The following is an 8,692-nucleotide window of genomic DNA, read 5'->3' as shown; positions in this document are numbered from 1 at the left end:
AGGAATCCAAAGAGGACCACACCGAGACACATCATTATTAAAATTCCAAGAGCAAAAGACAAAGAGAGAATATTAAAAGAAGCAAGAGCAAAGAAGGTAGTAATCTATAAAGGAGCACCTATACGATTGTCAGCTGACTTCTCAACAGAAACCATGCAGGCCAGAAGGGAATGGCAAGAAATATTCAAGGTGATGAATAGCAGGAACCTACAGCCAAAAATAATCTACCCAGCAAAGCTACCACTCAGAATCGAAGGCCAGATAAAGAGCTTCACTAATAAAAAAAAGCTAAAGGAGTTCATCACCGCCAAACCAGAATTATATGAATTGCTGAAGGGGGTTCTTTTAGAAGAGAAAGTAAACAAAGATAAAAATTATGAACAACAAATATGTAACTATCAACAAGTGAATCTAAAAACCAAGGAAATTAAAAAAATCTGATGAACAATATTAACTATTGAATATAATAGAATCAGAGGTATGGAAGGGGAGTGAACTGACGATTCTTGGGGAAAAGGGGAGAGGGGGGCGTGGGAAGAGACTGAACATAAACTGTGCACCTATGGATGAGGACAATGGGGAGAGGGGAAAGGGCAGAGGGTGGGGTGGGAACCTGGTGGAGGAGAGCAATGGTGGGGGGAAGGGGAAAGGAACATTTATAATAATATGAACAATAAAAACTTATTAAAAAAAAAAAAAAAAGAGGAAGCCCAAGATAAACTAGCGTCTTCACAGAAAGTCACATTTTGTTTAAATTCATCAGAAGTGTTTTTCATAAAAACAAGCTATTAAAATACTTAGATAGTGAAACTTCCCTTTGTAATTAAGCATCTTATTTTGTGAGTCTTGAGAATTTAGATTTTCATTAAGTAAGGCACACCCATTATTTTCCTGGCTATTCTTGATATCATTTGAGATTTTAGAAATCTTTTACAATAAGCAGGGAGCCTGATGTTTTAAAAAAGATCACATCGGCCTGGGAAGAGTTTTGAAAACCACATGACTTTCTTTTTTTAAACCAAGTGTTCCAGGAAATACCCATTTTTAAAAGACGATTCGCTGACACTTCAAATCTTGAATTCAAGTTGCTGATTCATGAGGTTTGAAGTTCGGAGAATTGCTTAAAGTTATAGCTTCCCAGGAAATAATCATGTTGGTGTCAGAGGAGGTTTGTAGCGGTGTGAAGAATTGTAATTACATAAGTCTGCTGCTATATACCGCAGCCTGATAGGTAAGGGGCAGATTTAACAATGGGACTGACAGCTGAGCTGTTATTGATTTTTTGTTTTTAAAGCTAGCAATGATGTACCTCATGTTATAACTTCAATCCAAACACAAGTAAATATGAAATTGCAGGGTACCAGGAGACATAAAGCCAATGGGTGAGAAAATGCAGTCATCTGACTATGTAAACTATAAGAAAGGGTACTGTTAGAATGAATAAATTCTTGTGGTAATATTGTCATGGTAGGTGTTCGTAATAAACTTTTCAGTACCCTGGTATTGAAAAAAGCATACCAGCCAATATATGATATAGTTATATTATTGCCATATATTCATCAATTGAAAGTATACTGTTGGGACAATTTCTTAATAGTTCCTCATACCTAATAACTATTTAAAATGCCTTAAAAGTGTCAAATGGACTATATTTTATCTGTTGTAAGGTATATATTTTCCATTTTGTTGTCTCTTAATTTAGTACTTGGGCTGTGTGACTTTCATAATGTTTTGTAAATAAAGGATGCAAAATAAATCCAGCCCCACCTGTGGAATAAACCAATTTATAATTATAAAAGGAAGGTTTTAATATTTTATTTTCCAATCATTTTCATTCTGTTCATAAACCTTCAGGTTGATTACCTTGGTAGGATTTTCAAGTTCAAGAAATATTGTTTTGCTATATTTTGTTACTAAAAATATTAACTCAAACATACATGAAAGAAGACATGAATCACCTACCCATTAGCAGTTGCATCACTACAAGGGTGGGCAAAAGTAGGTTGACAGTTGTGAGTATGTGAAACACCGAGTTTATTCTTGTATTGTTATTTATTTATTACTGTATTATTTATGTATATTACTTATTATTGTTGTTATTATTTTATGTCATTATCCATAATTTAGCTTTTAGGCAACAATGGCTGGTAATTTAACCTATTTTTGCCTGTTCCTGTATTACACCATTTATTTATAGCTTTTTTCTTTATAATAAAACTTTGTACTCCAGTTGGTTTACTCTTTACATTCTTGCTTCCTTTCTCCTGCCTATATAGTCTATTTAGGGTTAGTGACTATCAAGCCTATAAATTTTATAGATTTTACATATTACATTGAGTATACCCTTATACTTTTACTCCATGCAAATAATTGTGCACAATAGAGTAGTATTTTGCACAATAAAAAATTATATAAATGGGATAAGGCCATATGCAACTTGCATTTACTATGTTAATATTATATTTTTGAGGTTAATTTATGTGGATACATGCATTTAATTTCTCTATTATCATAGAAAATTAGATTTATGTAATAAGCTTGGTTATTTTTGCTTTTCCCTAATAATGCGCAATTAGATTATTTTCTTTTTTCCTGCTGTTCCAATCATTGTGTAATGAATATACTCGCCCAGGTCTCCTCATGCACATTTGTAAGAGCTTCCCTAGGCTGTTCATCTTGAAGTGACTTCAATTAGAAATTGCCACTTTCCTCTCTGAAGTGTTTGTATAAATTTAAACTCACTCCAACTTTGTGATTTCTCATTTTCCTACCCACTCATTAACATAGGGCATTATCTAATATTAAAAAAGCAAAACAAACAAACAAAAAACTATCCAAACTTACCCTGCCTTGACCATCAAGCAGCATGATATTTTTAAGCTTAAGTACTGGGAAAACAAAGTCATAAACATTAAATGTTCTCGGAAAAACTCTACCACTACCCTAGCACACTCCTTAGATTGGAAAAAACAATACTGTATCTCTCGCTTTTGGGCCAATAGCTAGGCATTTTTGGCTTTGTGCCTCCTGACATTATGTAATTTCTCTTTGTAGCCATAATAAATATTTCATCTGGGAATATATCTAGTCAGTGCTTTCCCAACTTGTAGTTCAGAAAAATAGTCAAAGAAATTCCTCTTGAAAAACAAATCTGGAAAACAATACACATTATATCCATTTTCTGAAAATTAACAAACCTTCAGATAAATTACACAGTGTGAAATCCTGTCTGACTTTATTTAACCCAGATTTTCCCACTATATATATATATATATATTTATTCTTTACTAATAGGAACACATTGGAGAATACTGATCTAACCCCAAGCTGATATTACCACAAAATTAAATATTAGAGAAAAAAGGTGCAAATACAGACTTTTATCATTTATTTGTTTTGTGATCTTAGACAAGATATTGTTTATTGACCTCAATTTTATCAGCATTAAAATGAATATGGCTCAGCTGGTATGGCTCAGTGGTTGAGCATCGACCCGTGAACCAAGAGGTCACTGGTTTGATTCCTAGTCAGGGTTCATGCCCAGGTTGCGGGCTCAATCCCCAGAAGGGGTATGCAAGATATTCCTGTCTCTCGCTATTGAAGTTACTCCTTTTAATTTTTATTCCTGGGAAGCTAAGACATAGCTCTGATGAGTAAAGTATACAAATAATACCACTTTCATTTATCTACTTTTGCATGCATTTTTCAGTTTATCACTTAAAGATCATACATTTTCAATTGCGTGAGGGATATTGAACACTGCCACCAAAGATCTTCTAGTACTCATCTTTGGTATCTCTGTGTTGTAAAAAGGAAAATCTAAAACAGATTGTCCCAAGGCTGGTCCCATCACTTGTAGGAAGTGGTCATCCCAAAGTTTCATTCCAAAGCTCATCCTCTTTCCATTGTAATCAGGTCTTTCAAATTGGTTTTCATGAAGTGCCAATGTGTATGGCTCTGCTGACATGTGCTTGAGATCCTAAAAGACACATTAACAAATAGATGATTGATAAAATGAGACAGAGGTACTAAATCATGATTTTAGTTATTTTCATGGGCTCTTAAAAAAATGAGTACTTTTGGTAGCATGGATGGCTACCTCCTAAGAGGAATTACCAAGATGTATCAGAGTTCACGTTTATATTGTTCGATTTGAATTAGTATCATAGTATGCCAATTGAATTTTTTTTTTTAAGTTTTGTTATGAGATTTAAAACAAAACAAAATACAGAGCTGGACTTAATTAGGAAATTGTATCTTTCTTCCCAGTGAAGGGTAAATAACATACTATTATGAAAAGCGATTTCTCAGGCGTGTGTGCATGGAGAAGAGTGGTAGGCAGATCGGGTCTCTCAGAGGACCCTGCTGGAAAGGATGTCCCACTCTCTCAAGTCGGAATCTCAGTAGCATGTACCACACAGTTCCCTTTGTGAGCACAGGTTGTTGTCCGGAAAACAACAGAATGATGTTATGTTAGTGGGTTTTATAGTTTTATCGATATTCTAATATGTATTAATACATTTAATTTCAGGGTTGGATAACTTTTTTTTTAATAAAACTTTATTGTTGAAATTATTACAAATGTCCCCTCCCCTCATCCTCCCATCCCACATTGACCCTCTCCAGCCTTCCTCTGCCCCACCCCAGGCCTTTACCCTATTGTTGGTCAAGATCTTTATTATTCTACAGATCCCCTAATGGGAGTCCATTGTGAGTTACAGAATCAGCCTTGGTAATGTTTATCACTGGACAGGCAGAACCAAGACTTATTTCAAATAACTAAAAACATGTGACTACACATACCATTTTAATGTTTTTAGGTATTCATGTGTTGTTTTCTTAAACAGCTGAACTTATCATTGAAGGATAAAATAAGTTTTCCATAAAATGAATAAAATTGGGGGGGAAAATCACATTTCCTCATCATTTGTCTTTATTATGTCATACTTAACACTGATTTTTAAAGATTACATATTTTAAAAAGAATTTTGCCCCAAAATACAGGGATGGGCAAAAATAGATTAACCTGGTAGGAAACCAGGTTATCTGAATGATCAACTCTCTCTTTTCCCCTTCACGTTTTCTTTTCCTTTCTTTCTTTTGGATAAGTTTTATAGATATAAGATGTTTAGAGTCTCCTCTTAGTTTATATTTATGGTATGTTATTTGAAATAGTTTTCCAACATAGGGTTGTGGAAATTCCATGATTTTTTTTCTTTTTAAATAAGGTATGAACATTGATCAAATATGGGAAACACTAGATATACCCTAGTATTTGCTTGTTTGTTTTAGCAAAAAACATACATAGCACTTCACCAATATTACTGAATCTCATCAATTCTAAGATGTTCTTTGTCTTCCCTACAATTAAACTTTCCAAAATCAGTATGTAATTCAATGCCATTTTTTCCCCATTGGTACACAACATAACAGTGCCTCCAGCATATTAGATGAAGAAACATGTAGCTCATTTAATCCTCACATTGACCATTGTAGAAGTACTTTTGAGGTGTAAAAACTCAGGCATTGAGATATCAGTGAACTTGTCTAAGGTCAAAGAGCTCATAAATGGTAACGCCAGTCTTCCGATTCTGATAGTCTAATTAGGCAGTTTGTACTCTAATCAAAATATAACTACAATGCCGGCAACAAACATACTGTTAATAATGTACAAATTAAAATTTGGCAATTGTTATTACCTTAGTGTTACTGCTTTGCAAGTTACATACTAAATTGCCTTGATTTCTGATTAATATCCCTTGACATTCTTACCAAGGACTGCCACTATGTCATTTTAAGACTGGAAGATTGACAAGTACATGAAGCACAATGAATCTCAGAAGTTCCAACTGGGAATTGAGTTCGTCTGAATTCATAATGTGATAGAAACTGTTCTGTCTCCATCGGTGATTAATTTATAATAACTGGGTCCATTGTCATTTTCCCATTTAGATTTTTCAGTTTGGAAAAGCAATGGAGTGCATTTTACATGCAAAAGAGAATCAGAGCAGCCTTCAGAAAGGCTGGAACACAGATCTTGAGGACCCACCAGAGAATTGCCAAGGGTGATAGATGTCAAAACAGAATCTACTCATGGGGACAATGGGAAAGGTTACAGTTTACAGTAAGGTTTTTGATGCTTCTTTTTTGTTAGGAACTTCTTGGCTTTAAACAACTGACTGAGACAGAAGGGCAGAGTGAGAAGAAGGCAGAATCAGATGTTTTCATGTCATATAGAAATAGCAGCTTGTAGGAACCCTCTCGAGTGTAAGAATGTGCATTAACTGCCACAATTTATTGCATGAGACACAGATTTGGTCGGTGGCCATCTGTGTATTGTTTAAGGAAAAAGAAAGTTTATCTCCCACTTGGTCAATGTGGCCTATTCTTTCTTTCTTTTTTTAAAAAAAAATATATTTTATTGATTTTTTACAGAGAGGAAGGGAGAGAAAGAGGGGCAGAGCTAGAAACATTGATGAGAGAGAAACAACAACCAGCTGCCTTCTGCACACCCCCTAACGGGGATGTGCCCGCAACCAATGTACATGCCCTTGACCGGAATCAAACCTGGGACCCTTCAGTCTGCAGACCGACGCTCTATCCACTGAACCAAACCGGTTTTGACCTATTCTTTCCTTCTATTTTTATTTTTTAAGATATTTTTAAACAAAAAGAAATGGTACCAGACATGCATTGTTATGACAAAAACAGCTTGTTTCTTGAGGATATTAAACATTAGCTGCAGTCATGGTATATCAGTTAGCTTTTACTGTGTAACAATCCCCCCCAACCCTTTCCCCCAAAACACACATACACACACAACCGCAAAAACAAAACCCTAGTTGCTTTAAAACATCTACTTATTTAATCCACGGATCTTCAGATTGGCAATTTGGGGAAACTTTAGCTTAGTAGTTATTCTGGTCTCAACTGGTCTCACTTATGAGCCTGTGGTCAGCTGTTAGGTTGGCCAGCTACTGGCTTTTCTCAGCCAGCTTCAAGTATGACAGACAGTTCATCTCTGTTCCATGTCTCTCATATTCTGTCAGGTTAGCCTGCAGTTTTCACATGGCAGCTGGGCAGGTTTCTAAGGGACTGAGTGAAAGTTTGCAAGCTTCTTTAGGCTTAGCTTCAGAGCGGGCACAGCATCTTTCTGCCTCATTGTTTAGCTAAAAGCAGGGAAGATAAACAGACTTCATCTTTTGATTGGAAGAGATGCAAATACATATTGCCAAGAACAAAAAATATGAGATCAATGGCCCATTTTGCAATCTACCACAGTGAACTGTCTTGTGAGCTGATTATATATATCCATTCTATATAATAAAAGACTAATATGCAAATTGACTGAATGGCAGAGTGACCAGTCGCTATGACACATACTGACCACCAGGGGGCAGACACTCAATGCAGGAGCTGCTTCCTAGTGGTCAGTGCACTCCCATAGGGGGAGGTCTGCCAGATCACAACTGGCAAGTGCAGCAGTGGTGTCAGAAGCCTCTTCCATCTCTATGGCAGCGCTAAGGACCCCTCAGGGGATGTCTATGGGGAGCGGGCCTAAGCCTGCAGGTGGTCATACCCCGAGGGGTCCCTGACTATGAGAGGGTGCAGGCTGGACTGAGGGAACCCCTCCCCCACCAGTGCATGAATGTCATGCACCAATGCTCTAATATATATATATATTTTTTTTTCTTTTTTTCTGGTCCTTCTTGGTACCATTTATACATTTATTCTACCAGAGCATCTACCACCATATTGTGTGTGTGTGTGTGTGTGTGTGTGTGTGTGTGTGTGTAAGAGAGAGAGGGAGAGAGAAAGAGAGATTAAAGAACACAAAAACTATAATTTTCCAAATGAGTGACCCTTTCCATAGCACTTTACTACCTAATAATATCTATTGTATGATTACATGATATTTATAAAAAATTATACCATGTTTTCAAATTCTTCTTTCAACCCACCAAGCTTGTTAACAGTATATATAAGGACTCATTCTAATGTGATGGGAATGCTAGAGAGGATAAATTTTTGACATGGCAAAAGGATTGGGACTCCTAAGATATGAAGACACGTGGGATCTGTTAGTTCAGGGAAGAGATGTCTCAGAGAAAGCATCGTTGTCCTGAGACATAAGTTAGACAAGGAGCAAATTGGTTTGATTTGGCCTCAAAATTCTAAGCTAGTACCAAGACTTGAAAAGTTCAAGAGCCAGCCCTCAGTTCTCTTTCCCATCGGATCTGAACACCGATCTTGGTGGTCATAAAGGAGGAAAAGTAATTCTGAAGCTGGCCTCACAGTGCTTGTAATCTGTGGGCTAGTTTTAAACAAGGAAGAAAAAAAAGGAGAAAAAACTGTAAGAGTCAGGCTATTGCTTCCTATATGAAAAAAGTTATTTTAAACCATTAGGGCTGTTCAGAACTGAGAAGGGAGGTATCAGCTGGTGGTTAATGGTGGTTAACGGTAAATCTGGAGTCAGATTAATGTGAGATCAACTCCTGTCTCTTGTGCTTAAGATCTGTGATTTTGGACAAGTTAATTAATCTCCCTCATCTAAAATAGGACTAAAAAAGTTTTCACTGTATAGTGTTATTATGAGGATTCAATTACAACATTTATGGAAGTTCTCATTATATTAGCTGGCAAGATAAATGGTCAAAATGGTGAATAATTAAGAGTAAAAATGTCTATATGC

General features: G+C 36.1%; 1 non-coding gene across 1 annotated transcript; it reads left to right on the top strand.

The window, feature by feature from the left end:
• Nucleotides 1-8,211: 8,211 nt before the first annotated feature.
• Nucleotides 8,212-8,330, top strand: LOC118715863. Its single transcript, XR_004987002.1, has one exon. It is a non-coding gene; the product is annotated as a small nucleolar RNA SNORA61 (small nucleolar RNA).
• Nucleotides 8,331-8,692: the final 362 nt, after the last annotated feature.

Source organism: Pipistrellus kuhlii, unplaced genomic scaffold (assembly GCF_014108245.1).
Source record: "Pipistrellus kuhlii isolate mPipKuh1 unplaced genomic scaffold, mPipKuh1.p scaffold_m20_p_11, whole genome shotgun sequence".
In the NCBI taxonomy this organism is placed as follows: domain Eukaryota; kingdom Metazoa; phylum Chordata; class Mammalia; order Chiroptera; family Vespertilionidae; genus Pipistrellus; species Pipistrellus kuhlii.
This window is presented reverse-complemented; position numbering and strand designations above follow the sequence as displayed.